Raw genomic sequence first — 16,976 nt, forward strand, 5'->3', positions numbered from 1 at the left:
ATGTTGCTTAAAACAATGCATTCGATTTTAATCATCATCTCAATGGCCATATTGACTCATGGATTCTTCATTTTTGTGGAAGTATTTGGAAAGAAGATTGGTATCTCTGCTTCTGCAAGTTCAGGTGGATCTCACACCAGAGGGTGGCTGGCATCTTATGGACAGGAACTTGGCATCATGATCTGATGAAGGCTTAATAGTGGTCTACTCTTTGGCCAGAGTATCATCTGAATAAGTGGACTCTGCAATCTTTGACAATTTGTGTTACTGTATCATCACCAAGGAAATACTTCCATTGGGAAAAGGTGAAATTTGAGAGCAAACACAGTAGAGAATGCTGAGCTCACCTTAAGATAAAAGCTGCAGCGGTGCCTGGGTGGCTCAGCATTTGGTTAAACATCTGTCTCTTGACTTTGGCTCAGGTCATGATCTCAGGGTTGTGAGATTGAGCCCCATGTCCTGCTCTGCAGCGGGTGCAGAGGCTGCTTAAGATTCTCTCTTTCCCTCTCTCTCCAACTCCTACCCCCTCAAAAAAGTGATAAAAAAGATAAAGGATGCAAAACAGCCAGATCTATAAAGGAGGAGTTTGTGGTCGAATAACTGCAGTATTGTCTAATCCAGATTACTGCTCTACTTCACAGAGGACTTGGGCCAGGACACCCAAACTCTACCTATGAGTTTCCCTTGGGAACTCATGAAATTTCACCTAGTAAAGAGCCAAAGATTCCATTAGAGCCAGGTATTCTTTTCACAAGCACCCAGATTTGATGTGTGACTTATCTAAGGATATAATCTTACAAATGTCTGGAGTTTGACCTATAGGGTCAAGTGAGGAAATCAACTGATCAACATTAGATACCAAGTGCCCAGTTTTATACACAGCTCCACTCTAGCAATGATAGGAGAGTAACAGTGAATATTAAGGCCAATAAAGCAATTATTCAGTGAGAGACATGATCAATCAACAAATATTTCTTTTTTTAAGATTTTATTTATTTAAGAGAGTGAGTGAAAGAAAGAGAGTACATGCACAAGTGTGGGGAAGGGAGAGGGAGAAGCAGATTCCGCACTGAGCAGGGAGCCCCACACAGGGCTCGACTGTAAGACCTTCGGATCGTGACCTGAGCCAAAGGCAGACACCTAACTGACTGAGTCATGCAGGAACTACTTAACAAATATTTCTTGGGCATCTATTGTGTGCAAGACACTGTATCTCTGCTAAAAGTCATGTGAGTCAAGGGCCCTTCCATTAAGGGTCTAATGACCGAGTTAAAAGGCTAAGACATATTCCTATGAGCAGATAACTGCAAGGTAACCTATAATCAGTGTCAAATGAGTCATATGAATATAATGACCAAGAGGTTTCGGAGGTACAAATGAATAATTCTAATGGATGATGCAGAAGGCTTCCTGGAGAAGGCTGGACTTGTACTAGGCACTTTCAGTTGGACAGGATTTTGACAGGTTAAAGAAGACAGAGATCATTCTAGATTTAAAAAAAAAATGGCATTAGCAAGGGACTAAGTAGGTGGGCACAATGCTTGTTTGGTAGCAGATCACCTTGCCTGAACTAGAAGACTTGTTTTGGGGAGTAGCAGGGAAAAACAAAAAGCTGAAAAGAAGAGGCCACGGTATCTCAGAGTTTGAAAGGATCCTAGAAATGATCAAATCTAAGCTTTGCTCACCTTATTCTCACATGAATATGGATTTCCCTAGTGCGCCACCAATGTTTAACATACATTTTAGTAACAGGTCCAGACTCCCAACATCTATAAGCATTGAAAATGTGGCACAGTAATTAGAGATAGGGTGTGGAGTTACAGGCCTGACTAAATCACTTGCTAGATGTTCACTCTTAGTTTATCAAACCTTTAATTCTTCACCTACAAATGTGGATAATAGTATACTCAATGAAAGTAATGGTAGGGAGAAAAAGGAGAAAGAGTGCTTGAAGGAGACAGCAAAGGAAAATGAATCTGTAAAGTATACTGCCAGGGAAAGCTGCAGTAGAGAGAATTCAAGGTAGGGGAGGTTGTTTATAGCAACAAATGAACCAAACAGGTCAAGGTGGTTGAGACCAACCAAAAGACCACTGACTTTGACAATTTGGAGATCACTGGTGACCTTTAAGAAATCAATTTTAGTACAAAAGGAGAGCGGTAGATCGTAGACAAAGATGAGATAAGCTGAGCTGAGAGGGATGGATGGGAAAGGAAGAAAAGCAGAAGGTACGGTGGGGAACTAGAACTACCGTCAACGACCCTCCTCATTTGCAGTGACAGGAGAGGGAAGAAGATGGCTTTGATTTAAAGGGGTCACAGGGTTGAACAATATAATATGGCTGGATGTCTAGCTCAGCTTAGAACTGAAGTGGTTGGTAACTCTGTTAAGGACTTCCAACCCTAGCCTTCCTCCTTGCCAAGATGCAGGGAGGGGACAGTGACAAAGGGAGAAGGAAGGTCCTACTCACAAAATATCTTCTCCTTGTGTCTAGTACTGCACAGGAAGAAAAAATGATTATAAAGTAATCTGCTCATTTATAATACCATAAGATTGTCAACGGAACAATTATAAGACACTCCCTATGTAGTAAAACCTCATTAATTTGGACTTCACCTTTTTGTAATTTGTGGTAATTTAACCTGGGCTGGAGTTACAAAGAAAGGATACTACTTACAAAGAAAGGGTTCACCAGGCAAAGAGTGTGAAAAAGATTGCAAGGGAGCTAATTTAGCCTGCCAGGGCCCATTTCACCTATTTAAAGAAAATAGTCTTTTTTAAGAACTTCAGCATATTCATTATTTGAATGCAAATTGATTCGGCTAATTATAGATTAGCATAATCTGCTGTTAAAATCTTATATCTGCAACAGTTACTTCGCTCTCACTGAATATGCTCATTAGAAATAAAACTGCAATTCTTTTAAGTTAGTTCACAGTTCAGATGAACCCATACCCCTTTCCCTACCCTCATGAGTTAACTACAGTTCAGGAGGTATTACTCTAAACTAGCACATCACTTATCATGAACACAATGGAATAATGAATAAGTGATCAAAAAAGGCCTCAGCGCAGCCCAAATAGATGCATTAAAGTTGATGTGGTCCATATACACTATGGAGTATTATGCCTCCATCAGAAAGGATGAATACCCAACTTTTGTATCAACATGGACGGGAATGGAAGAGATTATGCTGAGTGAAATAAGTCAAGCAGAGAGAGTCAATTGTCATCTGGTTTCACTTATTTATGGAGCATAAGGAATAACATGGAGGACATGGGGAGATGGAGAGGAGAAGGGAGTTGGGGGAAATTGGAGGGGGAGACGAACCATGAGAGACTATGGACTCTGAAAAACAATCTGAGGGTTTTGAAGGGGCAGGGGGTGGGTGGGAGGTTGGGTGAGCCCGGTGGTGGGTATTGTGGAGGGCACGTACTGCATGGAACACTGGGTGTGGTGCATAAACAATGAACTCTGGTACACTGAAAAGAAATTCAGAAAAATTTTTAAAAAGGTGTTACAAAATATAACTAAATAAATAACACTACTCCTTATCCAAAAAAAAAAAAAAAAAGTTGATGCCCTAAATCCTATAACTCTCTCCATAGCAGGTTCTCTTACAGCTGATTTAACTCTTACTTAATAAACTAATCTGAAATACCAACTTGGAGCTGGCTGGGCTTTTGTTTTGTTTTGTTTTAAAGTTTGTAACTGATTAGAAGGAGAAAATGGGCTGTTGCATGAAAGGACACTGAGAAATCAGAAGTGATTGCAGGCTGTAGAAAAGAGACAGGATATATACAAAATATGGCTGTAATAACTTAAAAGCTACCAGAGTCTAGGACATTTTGGAGTAGAGATAAAAGGCCTATATATTCGTTAGCAAACTCTGAAAACTGTAATACAGTATTATGATGCAGTACAACAACTATGCCTCTAAATGATCAAGCAGAGTTAAATATATGCCTTAAAAATGCAGATCCATTCACACACACACACACACACACACACACACACAATTTGTATTCATAACAGTTAACCTAAAATAATCCATAACGGTTAACCTAACCTGAAATGTGTTGATGCTCAAAAAATTAAAGTTCATAATAATATATAATAATTAAAACAACAGCAACATTTATTAAATAATTACTGATATCATGCTAAGCACTTTACCTAGATAACTGCATTTAAATCCTAAGAGGTGGGTTTTAATATCATTTCTACTTTACAGCTGAGGAAAGTAAAACTCAAAGAAGTTAAGGAAATACCACCAGGCCACAGACAGAAATAGAGCTGGGATTAGAACTCACACCAGTTCCTTAGCTAGAAACTACACCTTTCCAATGTTTCAGAAAATACAGTTCTCTAAAAATCACTCTTTTCTCAAGGGATCCAGATAGCTGTTTTACTGTGTTTTTGTTTTTCGAACTCGTATTTGACAAATACCTTGATTTGGAAGCAGGAAGGACCTATAATCTAAGAATCTGATAGGATGTTATATGTTTGCAAACATGTCCATGTTATAAGGAGAATATAAAAGTAATAGTAAAACAAAACAAAACAACAAAACCAAAACAGAACAAAACAAAAACACCACGAACATGTGTATTAGGCCCGCCCCCAAATCTCAGTCAGTCTCTACATACTGTGGATACTGTTTTCAAATGAATAGCCAAGAAACAAAGAGATACATTTGAAAATGCCAAATGATGAATTAAAATTTGGTTCTCCTAATGCTTCCCCACTCATTTTGGAGAAATTTACCCTGAGAATAGGCTAATGGAACATGCGGGTAAAGGGGGATTGGAGGGGAGGACAAAAAGTTGGCTGTTACAAACGATTTAGGAAAATCTTCTCATTACCTGTTCCAAGAGAGCTATGAGGGCATAAAATGCATGTGGCAGAGTGTGTACTGTGGGAAACAAGGCGGGCGGTGGGCCGGGGCAGATACATGCGGTTATCTGCATTACAAGTAAAAGTGAAGGTAGCACACCACATGTACATACAAAGAAAAACATACAATGAAACCATTCATTCATGCAATGCTCCTACTTAAATCAATGTTTTCACTCATCTTTTTTTGTCTCAAGCCTACCCATTCAAGGGTCAGCTACAAATATCACTTTTTTTTCGAGAGGTGGGGAGAAGGGGAGAGGCAGAGAGAGAAAGGATGGGGAGAGGGAGAGAGTCTCAAGCAGGCTCTATGACTAGCACAGAGCCTGATGCCTGACTTGATCTCAAAGCCCAACTCAGGGCTCAGTCGCATGACCCCAAGGTTAGGACCCGCGCTGAAATCAAGAGTTGGACACTTGACAGCCTGAGCCACCCAAATGTCACTTCTGCTGTGAAGTGTTCCACGAGGCACAAGGCTGAATGACACTCTTCCCCGTTTGTGCTCCCGCTGCTTTTTCCCCCTTTTCCACACTTAACCACAGCACCAGTGACACCCTCGTCATTAGAGTTATTCACCTCTGTGCTTTCCCACTCCCCTCTTTATCCCACCATTAGTTCCTTGAGGGCAGGGGACTCTCTCATTTCTGTAGTTCTTACAAATGCCCACACAGTGCCAGTCACAGACTAGGCTCTGGGAAAATGGTGACTCAACATCACTGGCTCAAGATGGTGCCTTATTGCCTAGCTTACCTGAAGGAGCATTTGTTCTCTTTCTTTTCTTGCTTGACTCCCCTCCATTCTCAATGAGGCCTTCTGTGACCAGAGGGCCACTGGCACTACCAAACTGCAGGGGTTCGTTGTTGTTGGCAGGGTCAAAGGGCAGCTGGTTCAATCCTAAAGAAGAAAAAGAAAGCCAAAATCCAGACTCTATTAAGGACTGGGATGTCTCTAGATTATGAGCCACTAGAGGAAAACTCTCTAAATCTCAAGAGCCTAGGAATAACAGGTGAGTTCCTTAAAGCTAGTTGCCATGGGCAATTTTTCCAAATTCTGTTTAAGAGTACAGAATTAAGATAAAGGGTCTTATAAGACTGTGGCTCATCTTTGAGAAGATCCCTGATGTTTCTGGGAAATTAACATTTTTGGTCACAAGCTATCCATTATCTCCTATCTCCTTCCTTAAAGAGATAGGACCTTCATTAAAAGTGGCTATGGCTGAACATACTCTTCCTTTGAAAAAGTATTCCTCAGGTTCTCTCTCTCTCTTTTTCTGAAGATTTTATTGATTTATTTGAGAGAGACAGTGAGCAAGAGAGAGCACGAGTTGGGTAAGGGAGAGGGAGAAGCAGGCTCTCTGCTGAGCAGGGAGCCTGACGTGACTTGGGGCTCGATCCCAGGACACTGTGATGATGACCTGAGCCAAAGGCAGACACTTAATGGAATGAGCTACCCAGGCGCCCCTCTCCAGTTATCTCTTGACATTTTTCCATTCTCTCTTTCACTGTAAGGGTTGTTGAGTTAATGTAGCTATAATTATTAGACTACCGTGGTGTCAAAGTCACTGCCAATGATAACAGAGCAGTTGCTAAAAAAGGAAACCACAACTATAGCAAACAAGAAAAGAAAACAAAGATATGGAACTTGCAAGGGGTAAGTTGGAGTGACGGGGAGTTATGACCCAGGTTTGAGTAGCATTATTCCTATCCTTTTCAAATGATGCCGGAGCATGATTGCTTTACTACTTGCTCCAACACCATCTAAAATGGCAAAAGGCACTTTCTACTCTCCAAGTCTTACATGGTTTAGCCAGGGACATGCAGAAAGTTTCTTACTCCTCTGGCAGCAGCACCTGGAATTTCAAGTGTTTCGATTAAAACTTCATGAAAGGTGGAATCAAAAGCTTTGTTAAAGACCAAAGTTAGGTGATCTCTCTTAAGCCTTTTAGCCACTGATTCTCTCATCCTATCAAAAGAGGAATTAGGTTGACTAGGCATGGCTCATTCTTTAACCTTCAATTTTTCTGCAGCCCATAGCTGTATAATTCTCTTTTTTTGTTGTTTTTTGTTTTTTTAAATATATATTTTTAACGATTTTATTCACTTATTTGAAAGAAAGAGCAAGAGCACAGAAGAAGAGGGAGAAGCAGACTCCCCACTGAGCAGAGAGCCCGATGTGGGGATGTGGGGCTCGATTCCAGGACCCTGAGATCATGACCCAAGCCGAAGGCAGGGGTCAATCCAGGCGCCCCCTAATCCCCCACTAATCCTTGAGACAATGTTGTAAAAGGTCAATGAAAGCTTGGAGTCTGGTCAGCTAAAATCAATCAAGTTTCAACAAAATGATGCTAAGTTCTAACAAAATGTCCTTACATTATTGTTTTTAGTTAAAAGTATCCCTATGCTAATGTTTCAGCCCATGTAACAAATACCATTCCTTCAGCAATCAGACTCCACTTGGAATACCTCCATTAAAAGTCTTCTGGAACTTGTTAAACATTCTTCCTTATATCACCTGAGTAAGTGAATGAATGAAAACTCACTTCTGTGTCTTAAGTCAACTGTTCACTGCATCATATCTATGTTCTATTAAATCCCTACCATGATTAGAACCAAAGAAACAAACAACCATTGCTATGTATTAAAAAACATTCCAATAATGACCAAGACTATTTACAAGGACAAGATTTTAATACAATTTACAAATGAAGAGGTTTCTTGCACCTGAGTGGTCCAAGTCAAATGTGAGTAGTGTACTATTGCAAAACTTTTCTTGGTATTTCTTCCTGCAGTATTATACTGAACAAAACAAATTCCATGTAAGATGGCATGGTATTGGGGGAAAAGTATATATTTTGGAGCCTGACAGATTGGGGTTAAAATCCTGGCTATGTCTTTTACGATCTGGCAATTCTTATAATCTCCCTTAGTCTTAGTTTCATAATGTGTAAAAAAGGACTGATAACATTTGTACCCAGTTGTTGCAAACATAAAAAAGATAGAATATATATATATATATACTTAAAGTTATTATCTTACTATTCTAAGTAAATTAAAAAAAAAAAAAACTTTTCCCTGTAAGTTTGTAAACTCTTCTTAAGAGGATCTCCTCCCCAACACTCTACCCTCTCTCTTCACCCCCATCTGTATCCCTGGTGCCTATTACCACGCCTGGCACATAGTGAGTGTTGAATGAATTAATACTCAATAGGGAGGGGGTAGGTGACTCATTCTATTAACCTATGTAGTTAGAGTAAAGATGTGACAGCTGATAATCAAGAATTAATGCCACAACTTAAAAGTTCTGATGCTGATTATATCAACATTACTTAAAATAATTAGATTTCAAATGCATCTCCATCATTTGAGTACCATACTGCAGGACTGTGAAAGCTTGATCAAAAGGAATGCTCAGAGATTAGGAGGTTCTGATTAATGACGGTTAATCAGAAAATTTTTTCTTATTTTGTTTTGCATTTGATAATTTTACAGAGTAATATATTAGTCCATTTCCCTGCCTTATTAAGTCGCTGACTGAAGATGTTATAGAACTTCGGAGCCATAATCTATAAAAGGAGGCTATTAACAGTGCCTAGCTCATAGGACTGTTAAAAGGAGTAAAATGAAATTATGTATGTAGAACATTCTGCATTACATCTGGCATACAGCGGATACTCAATAAATATTAACTGCCACTACCATATTTTGAATTTGATTTCTATTCCATTTCAACTTCTAGAATTATTGATGTACAATGTGAGGAGAGTGGTCTGAATTTGCTCTGATCCAAGGATAAAACCTACTTTCTTCACTGAGTCTTTTCATTGCTGTTTGAAAAGTTGGAGTTTGGGAAAGGAAGCTGCTAAATCAAAAGTATTCAGTCATAGATATTTGACTGTAATTGTTTTGCCTTTTATTTAGTCCCAGATGTTAACTTCAGGGATTGAGGTATTTTGTTCCTCATACTAGCATATAGATATTTGTTTGACACTAAATAAAACAGAGATTTCAAGTATTTTCTGTGTATCCATCTCATATATGATCCAGATATGTGAAAATCCTGATAATTTAGCACACCATCTAATATGTTATAGTTTCTTATAGAAAATGCTCTCATATCAAGTTGAGAAAGACATATCACTCAGTAAGTTGATTCATTGAATATGAATCCACATTTTGTATTATTTGGGACCCAATATAGTCTCCAAAGATTTGTTGTTTAAGAACAAGGGCTATAGAGATAGCAAAATCCTTTGGCACCAGTGCTTTCTAGACACTTGGATTGTATTGTTTTATTTCTCCCCTAAGACAACACTAAATAAACCAATAAATCAGTAAATCAATAGGTACTTAGAGGCTTTTCTGTGTCATGTATTTGTGACTCAAGCTGAATGCTATGGTAAATAAAACAGCCCCAATAAAATTATTCAAATTCTTAAAAGAAAACTACCATATTAATTTTAAGAATTCTTACTGCAGAAATTACAACTTAAATGTAAAATATTAGCAATGACCATATTGTAATTCTCACCAAAACCACAGAATTTATCTTCAAATCTCTTACGGAAGCTATTTCTCCTATTTTTCTAGTAGGAATTACGTTAGGAAGATATTAGGAATATATGAGATGAGGAGGAAACTTTTGAGGTTATTTAGTTCATTCTTTTAAGCAATATGGGAATCTTATCTATAGAATTCCTGACAGGTCTAAATCCTGAGGGGCATGGGGGGCTTCTTTGTCTGGGGACCATTCCTTGTGTGTTCCCAGAGATTCACCTTGCTTTGCTTACCTTTTTCAAAACTACCACCTCCTTATTTTGAGGGTTCCTTTCATCTCCCCCCAAACTGCCTGTGAAGAATGACGCATTTTATTCAACTATTAACTTGCTTATTGTCCCTAAAATGAGAGCATGCATGTCTAACTTTTTAAGGGTTCTACTCATAATTACAGCAAAGAAAACAAACGAAGGACTCATGAATAGTTAACAGAGCAATGTTAGAAATTTTCTGAAGTCTGGCGTACCTGGGTGGCTCAGTTATTTGAGCATCAGATTCTTGATTTTGGCTCAGGTCATGATCTCAGGGTCTTGAGAAGCAGTTGGTGTTGGGCTCTGTGCTCAGCAGGGAGTCCACTTGGGATATTCTCTCTCTCTCTCTCTCCCCTTCTCTCTGCCTCTGCCTCTCACCCCCACATTGTCTCTCTCTCATATATATAAATAAATACATCTTTTAAAAAAGAAATTTTCTAAAGTCTTACGTAGTTCTCATAGTCCTTGCCCTTTTATTCCTGAGGATAAATTTAATAAAACTTTGAACTTTGCTCATTCATTTCTCCTCACACCTAGTCCCCTCACTGCCTAATCCCACAAAATATAGTTTTTCTAAAGGGAACCATAAATTGATTAAAAAAAAAAAGGAAAACAATAAACATTGGTGTTATAGGTTTTTGCTACTGCTGTAGCTTATGATCACAATCAAATCCATGTAGTAATGTAATCTCATCTACAACCAGGTTGACAGATTTAGAGAGCTGACCAGCTGTTATTTCATGTCAAGTCAAAATACAGATTATTTGACTTCATAACACAAATGAGGCTACTTTAGAGAGTATGCATATTAGGGAAGGGTGGAGGTGGGGTCCTTGGAGAATGACATTTCTCATGCAATGGAACCAGCAAATTAAATCTCTCCGAATGAAGTGTGGTTCTCAGTGAGTTCACATGCAATGATGTCTGCCATACAGATGCAAATAATTCCTGGGCTTTGAGGAGAGCACTGAAGAATTTTCATGACTTGTAAAAGAAGATCAATGATCTCTTTGTGCCCAGCTGCTGTTATAGTTACTGTCACAATTCACTTTACAGAGCTTTCCACTATCAGGTCAAATGAGGGCTAACCTTCAAGATGCAATCTAACACTTAATGATTGCTCCAGGTAATCGTTGGGAAATATGACCCTGCGGGTCCCAGCCACTTCTTATTTGCAGCTGTGGCCCATAGACTTAAGGTGGCACAATCATAGCAAAAAGGAAACACAATTATACTCTGGATTAGTTCCCTTTCAAAGCAAATGGTTAGGTCCCAAGAAATCTGGTGAATTCAATTCAAGGCAGTAATCTCCAGACAGACATTTAGATTGAAAAAAAAAGTAGATTATCAATTTTTGGCAAAAGTAACACTATAGCTAATTCATGTATAAAACAATTTCCTGTAACCTGAGTCCTATTTTCCAAGTGATTTCATTTTGAAATCAGACATGGTACTCCATGGTAATAAGGGAAAGTAGATGGTCTTCAAATTAGTTTTTAATTCAAAACTTTTGGAGAAACACGGGGTTATTGGGATAATGGTCAGGACCTTAATGTGCTCGCTGGTACTTTTGTAGGATTTATCCATCCCTGGGAGCCTCGACTGAAAATGTCTGACTCCCTTTTTTGAGCTCTCACTACCGAGCTGCTCCACTTGCTACTTCTGAGAGAGTATTTGCAATGTGTCACAGATTTGGGCTGCAATATCACTGTCCAGCCACAGGGGTTAGCAGCCAAAACCAATGAACATTTCTCAGTTCCAGGTCTTAGCTGATGTCAAACAAACGAAACCTACTTTTGTCAATTTCATGAATTCAATATTCTGTGTAACTGGTTTAGTTGAAACAAGAGTCATCGTAAAAGATTAATAGGGGAGCGAAGAGAACAAGGGAAGTGATGAGAAAGAAAAGGGCCAAAATCCTTTTCTACTAAGAAACTTGCTTGAATGATGGTGAACATAAAAATTTCCAGGGGAAAATGTACATTTATGTCACTCAAGCTGTGATACAGGTGACAGGCAGATTTTTATTGGCTGTGATCATTCAGCAACTTTTAGGGACTCCTCAAACTACTAGGTCAGGCATTCAAGTCCTTCAAAATAAAGCCCCACCCATTCTGAGCACTGTCTCTTACCAAGCACCAGCTTGTACTCTATCCCAACACTTTTCAAACTTTAATGTGCACACATGTTCTCAAGGGAGCTTGTTAAATGCAGATTCTAAAAAAAAACTAATAATAAAATGCAGATTCTGTTTTAAAAAGTCTGGGTTGTGGACTGCTTTGCTAACAAGTCCCAGATAATGCTGATGATCCTGCTGGTGTGGGGAATCACACTTTGAGTAGAAAAGACTGGCATATACACACACAAAAAAAAAGAAAAAAAAAGACTGACACTCTAGCAAAATGGGACTACCTGGTGTTCAATGAATCGTACATTACTTTCTTATCTCCACATCTTTAGCTCACACTGCTCCACCACCTACTTCTTGATTTCCAGACTTCAAAACACTATCCTTCTCTGATGGTTTGTCTCAGATGCTATTTCCATCATGATGCTCTTCCTTATCCACTTTCACCCAATCCATTACATATACAGCAACGGAGTGGGGCTACCAGGGGATCAACCATTCACTGGCTGTTAAGAATGCTTTACAAACTTAAATGCTTTACAAACATGATCTTTTAGTTTTATTTTTAGTTATTATTCCCATTTTACAACAAAGAGAGGAAAACTTGCAGAGTTTACATTTCCCAAGGTCATGCAGCTAATAATACAGCAAGGAACTTGGGCTTTTTTTCTTTTTAATTCTAAAACACTGTTCTGGTTCTCCTCAGATCTTATCTGCATTTTCATATGCCTTTTAGAGCATACCTTGCTTTATAGTTCTTTGAGTATTTGTCTTCTCTCCTGCCTTACCCACTGCCACTAGGTTGTAAATTGCTTTAACACACACTTTACATCCCAGTCATTGTTAAAATCTCCTCCTCCATGATGCTCCGCACGATGGCTTGTACAATGTCAAAGCACTCCAGAAATGCATATTGAACTGAACTCAGCTACAACTTGGGTACCACAGTCCTGTTTCCCACCCTGGATGCCAACCATCCTGGTGCTAGGGCTGTCATGAAGGAAAGAAGGAAGTATGGCTTTTGGGTTCCTTCAGCATTCCTGGTATCCCCTCTACCCTGGATGCCTGAAGGAAGACTCTTTGGGGAGTGGTGTAGATGATCATACACTCTACCCCTAACCTTGATTCTGCATAACCTCATTCTCCCTTTCCAAAGGCAAAACTGTCCTTCCACTAAGACCCTTATATGAGAAAACACTATAAAAGAAACTCCACATATGGATCTTTTCTTAAGAGTTCTATGTACGCCAGGTTACAGATTTCTGCTTTACAAACTACAGCCAAGAAAAGGCAATTCCTAGAGATGTGCTGTCCACCACAGTAGCCATTAGCCACAGTAGCTATACGACTATTTAAATCTAAGTTTAAACGAAATGAGATGAAAAGTTCAGTTTGTGGGCAGCACTAAGCCACATTTCAAGTGCTCAGTAGCCATATGTACCTAGTGGCTACTGTAGTAGTAAGCACAGTGTGGAGTATTTCCATCATCATAGAAAATTTTACTGGACAGTTCTGCTCTAGAATAGACCAGGATTCAAACCCACACCTGCTAGTTACTAGGTGTATCATTTACAAGAGGTATAAAGCAAGCCCCTTGATCTGAGACTGCTTCTACACCAGAAAATGGGAATAATGCCCTCTCCTATAGGGAAGTGAGGAAAATTCAATGAGAGAATGTATATTTAGGGTCTAGCACATATTAGACACTAAATAAGCATACAGCTCCCTTCTTCTAGTCTAATCGAGGGTTTATATGAATTTGTCTCAAAAATTGAATAAGAAAGTTTGAGTGGCTGGCTCTTTAGGCCCGCAGGCTACATCCTATTTACAGTTTGGGAGATGCTAGCTCTGCATCCATTTTATAACCCTCTTTTTCTTTCAGATAATACACAACCATTAAGGTAAAACATCAATAAATAATGCTGGGAATAGTCACTGATGGCTCTTTGCTTGTACTATTTTTAGGAGAGAAGACCATATTTGTCACCTTGAACTTTCCAACATAAAAGAACCACACTTTAGCCTTACAACTGAAATGCCTCCTTTTGAAGCTTTAATCAGTGCTGTTTCGGCTGGCTACTATATTATGAGAACATTTCAAACAGTGACATGAGAGCTGGAATGGCGAAGGACGATTTCTCTCCAAATCCATATTTTCCTATGCTCAGAATGTTCTCTGTGTTTTTCCTGTGGGGCTGACAGGTCTCAGGGCTAGTAAAGGTGAATTATTCCAGAAAAGTCTCAACTAAATCTGTTAAGATGCTTGAGTTCCATGAGCAGGAAAGCAAAATATATATTTCTAACTTCAAGAAGAAGAATGCTTCAGGATTCTGTTCCCCTATACAATTTAAGGGTTGGGAAACACAGCAAAATCGCATTCCTCGATGAAAACTGTTAAGAGTGGGTTAGCATAAGAATGGCCATCCTGAAGGCCGGGAAGCCATTTTACTGAGCGTCCCTAGTCCCTAACCAGCTGACACTGCATAGGAGACTTGAGATGAGAGGAACTAGCTAAAACCTGAAAAAACAACTTAGTCATATATCACCAGGGCGGTTAGGCGGTGGCGCCACAGGGACCAGATGTTAATGAAAAACAAATAGTTAACTTGCAGAGATACAAAGTTCAAAAAAATGTTGATTTGATAGAACAATTCAAAGTGACAGATGGTAGGCGATTTATCATTTTCCTTAGGATAAAGTCTGGCAGTCTTCAGAGGAACTCAAAAGAAAAAGTCTTGTTTTCCTGTAGTTTAGCCCAGGGAACAGTTACAGCAACCACCCTTCTCTCCACATCTTAGAGGGTAGGGATTAGAAAGATGGTGATTCATCAGTGCCTGCTTTGAGCTGGCTCTAGGCCATGCTACAATTCCTGTTGACCAATTTTCCACTTGAATGACAGCAAAAGGGCGGGTTCCTAACAGGCTGACCGTTAGGTTATCTGTTTAATACCTGCCTGAGAATGTGCCCAGAGGCACTGTATTATGGGTGTCTCTGTCTAAATAAAATAAATAATTGCAGATTTCAGAGCCTGAGGACAGAGAGTTGTTCTGGCACTGAAACTGGAGTCTATCTTGTCAGATCTGTAATGAGGTGTTCCCTTCAGGCTGATTGATTTCATAAAGCTAAGGTAATTATCAAAAGCAAGCACAGTTCTCCCTGTAGAAACCACTCGGCTGGTTTTGAAAACTAGCAAGTCAGCTGGATCTGGTCAAGAGCCTCAGCTGAGCCAACCCTTTCAGTAGGAACAGTTACTAAACAGAGAGCACACCAATTTGTTCTAACAGATTCTTAAGACACCAGTAAATACGTTGTAAACAAGGTTCAGCAAAATAATTTCACATGCTGTAAGTCAGTGAAAATCAAAGTAGCAGTCAGATAAATCTGCATTTCAGTGCTGGATGCTTTGGCGGGGGGAGAGTGAGAGCTGGACTGGTCTTTGCAGAGTTAATTTTATCAGTTAATGCTAGAAGGATATTGGTATCCTTCAAGACTGAGGCACTGCATGAATAACATTTTTATCTTTGTTTTCTCTAAAATGTACACACTAATTTCATTAGATTTCCTCTTTTTTTTCATTTCATTTAGCCTTCATTAACTATTTATCCAATCACTGTGCTACAATTTTAATTGCCTTCTAATTAACCAATGATGGGTTTATGATATTTAGCATTCCCTAAAGGTAATACAGTAAATCTTCATTCACACGTTCAAAAAATTTTATCCTCCCTTCTTCCTTCCCCAACCCCATTAATTCTGCTATACTATATCACTACTGTTCTGGAGTTATGCTTACCGCACTCCTAATATTTGATACTCCTTTGGATTAGTTTTTTCAAGAATGTATGAAAAACAACTCTGCATAAGCTGTAAAATTAAACACACAGGAGAAAACAGATTTCTGTAACATGATAATTCATCTTTTATAGATCCATAGCTTCACCACCTGAGGAGTATCGGGGTGTCAACAGTGATTAGCTCCTCTAGAGATGTCCCTGGGCTGAAGTCAAACCTACTACTGAGGCGAAAGCTAGAATCTACTCCTTGAGAAGATAACATGACTATAAAGGAAAAAGCCTGCAAAAAAGAACTAATCTGTATTTGAAACAAGTCTAACTTGTTGTTCTATGAAAGAATAAGCAGGATCTTAATTTTGCTCCAGCGTGGAGTCTGAGATATTCGATGTATATTGCAATGACTGAATCTATGAAATAATATTGACAGTCTCTTCTCATTCATCAAATTCATTCAAACAATTCTGTGTGCTGGGCAGTGTGCTAGGCCCTAGCATTTCAGGACTCAATAAGACACAGTTTCTTTCCTCAAAAAGATTACAATCAGGGGAGGAGTCAAGACAGCGGAGAAGTAGCAAGCTGAGACTGCTTCAGCTAGCCGGAGATCAGCTAGATAGCTTATCTAAAGATTGCAAACACCTGAAAATCCATCGGCAGATCGAAGAGAAGAAGAACAGCAATTCTGGAAACAGAAAAACAACCACTTTCTGAAAGGTGTTTTCTTTTTTTAAAAATTCTTTTCTTGGGGCGCCTGGGTGGCTCAGTGGGTTAAGCCGCTGCCTTCGGCTCAGGTCGTGATCTCAGGGTCCTGGGGTCGAGTCCCGCGTCGGGCTCTCTGCTCAGCAGGGAGCCTGCTTCCCCTCTCTCTCTCTGTCTGCCTCTCCGTCTACTTGTGATTTCTCTCTATCAAATAAATAAAATCTTTAAAAAAAAAAAAAAAAAAAATTCTTTTCTTTTCTTTTCTTTTTTTTTTTTCTTTTCTTTTTGTTTTTTTTTCTTTCTTCCTTTTTGAACCTCTTTTATCCCCTTTCTCCCCACTCACGATTTTGGATCTCTTCTAATTTGGTTAAAGCATATTTTCCTGGGGTTGTTGCCACCCTTTTAGTATTTTACTTGCCCCTTCATTTACTCTTATCTGGACAAAATGACAAGACATAAAAATTCAACACAAAAAAAAGAACAAGAGGCAGTACCGAAGGCTAGGGACCTAATCAATACAGACATCGGTAATATGTCAGATCTAGAGTTCAGAATGACAATTCTCAAGGTTCTAGCCGGGCTCGAAAAAGGCATGGAAGATATTAGAGAAACCCTCTCGAGAGATATAAAAGCCCTTTCTGGAGAAATAAAAGAACTA

At 39.1% G+C, this 16,976-nt stretch overlaps 1 protein-coding gene across 9 annotated transcripts in view; it reads right to left on the reverse strand.

The window, feature by feature from the left end:
- Window positions 1-16,976, reverse strand: part of ENOX2 (ecto-NOX disulfide-thiol exchanger 2) — a 273,312-nt gene that overhangs the window by 155,220 nt on the left and 101,116 nt on the right. For 6 of the 9 annotated variants that reach the window (XM_059156518.1, XM_059156514.1, XM_059156512.1 and 3 more), the window contains one exon: window positions 5,647-5,790. The exons of the other annotated variants lie outside the window; for them this stretch is intronic. The gene's annotated coding sequence lies outside the window, so the exon portion shown is untranslated. The remainder of the gene's footprint in view (window positions 1-5,646; window positions 5,791-16,976) is intronic. 9 annotated transcript variants of the gene reach the window in all.

This window comes from Mustela lutreola, chromosome X (genome assembly GCF_030435805.1).
Source record: "Mustela lutreola isolate mMusLut2 chromosome X, mMusLut2.pri, whole genome shotgun sequence".
NCBI lineage: Eukaryota > Metazoa > Chordata > Mammalia > Carnivora > Mustelidae > Mustela > Mustela lutreola.